A 2,140-nucleotide genomic window follows, 5' to 3' on the forward strand; every position below is an offset into this window, starting at 1 on the left:
CTTTCTCTCCTCAGTGTAACGGGTGGCCGTTTGATTCCTGTGTCCGCTTGTCCACCTGTGGTTCGGGTTGGGTGCTTATTCAATTACCCTGTCACCACACAATGATACCTCAAGAATAGCAAATCCTTTGGATAATAAAACTTTTTTCTTTTGAATACAACTAACCCTATTACATTGTAGTAAAAGAGTTAGTATCGCCTCTACTGAGGATGACACAAGGTGGTTCGCTTTGTGTAGGTTTTTTTGACTGTCAATAGTTCAATACTAGAAATAAATACCATTGAGATCTCACACCAATTGTCAATATCAAATATTTAATAATAAAAAATAAAATAGAAAAACAAATATGGATTTAAGAACTCTATGTGCCTTATTCAGTATTGTCTTGTTACTCCTTGCACATCGCGGGGAGCTGCTCCTATCACCATTGCTGCAAAACCTAATGCAGATGTTGGCCCGGTAAGTAACATATTATTTTTCATATAAAATCATCATTTATGTATACATCATTGACATATGCTCAGTAGTAATATTTGGTAATGAAATTAATATATATGTAAAAGGAATTGTTGAAAGTTTGGAAGGAAGCATGTACAGCGACAACGACAAGCACCATTGTGATCCCAAAGGCACATTTACAATGACACAAGTCACAATTGATGGTCCATGCAAAGCACCCATTGAGGTTCAAGTCCAGGCCACCTTGAAAGCCCCTTCCGATCTTTTGACTCTCGATAGAGACAAGGAATGGCTAACTGTTAATCGTGTTGATCACTTCACACTCTCTGGCAGGAGTGTTTTCGATGGCCAAGGAGTTGCAGCATGGGATCAAAATGATTGTAAGAAAAAGTCAGTTTGCAACAACCTCCCCAACGTAAGCCTATTAACTAACAATATATAAATTTTTTTATGCAAAATATATCTTCACCGGAGTGTAATTTACTTAATAATTTTTCTTTTGTGCAGAATTTGAGCTTTAATTTCTTAACAAACTCTGTAGTTCGGGATATAACTTCTCTGGATAGTAAATTATTTCATGTCAATGTTTTGGGCGGTAAGAACTTAACATTTGACCATTTCACAATCAAAGCACCAGCGGATAGTCACAACACAGACGGAATCCATATTGCAAAAATAATTGATGTTAATGTCAAAGATAGCGTGATAGGAACCGGAGACGATTGCATATCAATTGGGGATGGGACAGAGAACCTTCGCATCACAGGTGTGACATGTGGGCCTGGACACCGAATCAGTGTGCGAAGCCTTATTGGCAAGACCCCGGTGAAGAGCCAGTTAAGGGTATCTATATGCCGGACACCAAATTTATTGGAACAGATAATGATGTTAGAATTAAAACATGACCTGATTCTCATCCTGAAGTTGTAACTAATATACATTATGAGAATATAGACACGAAAGACATCAAAAATCCAATCGTGATTGATCAAGAATACTGCCCAAATAACTAACGCACTAAACAGGTACATAATACATACATTACCCACTTTACTATTGGTGAAACTTAATTTTTAAGACATCTTTATTGATAGAATATTTTATTCAAACATAGTTTGTTTTATTTAAATTGTAGAAACCATCGCAAGTAAAGATTAGCAAAGTGAGTTATAAGAATATAAAGGGTACATCTGCAACAGAGGAGGTAGTGATCCTTGCATGCAGCAGTGGGGTGCCTTGTGAAGGAGTTGAAATTGGTGAAATTAATTTGACATTCAAGGGAGGTGCTGCGAAATCTGTCTGTTCGAACGTGAAACCTACTCTTACGGGAAAGCAAGTTCCGCCGCTTGTTTGTGTCACTGGTGGTGCTAAGTCATCTTATTTAAAATAAAATAATTAAATTAGAATTATTTTAGAGAACATTTTGTGAGTGTTGTGGAGCATTTTTTTTAAAAAAAATTTCATGAAAAGCGTAATTAGAAATAACCATATATGAGTAGCTTGTGGCTGTACGTTAGAGGTCATCCAATACGCTGTCCATGCTTGGTCTTTTGAGCTAGGTTGCTTACTAAAATAGTAAATGTTTTATGTTTTCTTACAATAATATTTGTATGATAAGCAGATTTTGATTTCAGTCAATCCTTTATTAAAAATACTTCCATGTGAACTTACAATTTCATTA

The 2,140-nt window shown here is 36.0% G+C and overlaps 1 pseudogene; it reads left to right on the forward strand.

The window, feature by feature from the left end:
- Positions 1-346: 346 nt before the first annotated feature.
- On the forward strand, positions 347-1,849 carry LOC116010818 (annotated as a pseudogene).
- Positions 1,850-2,140: the final 291 nt, after the last annotated feature.

This window comes from Ipomoea triloba, chromosome 2 (genome assembly GCF_003576645.1).
Source record: "Ipomoea triloba cultivar NCNSP0323 chromosome 2, ASM357664v1".
Taxonomy (NCBI): Eukaryota; Viridiplantae; Streptophyta; class Magnoliopsida; order Solanales; family Convolvulaceae; genus Ipomoea; species Ipomoea triloba.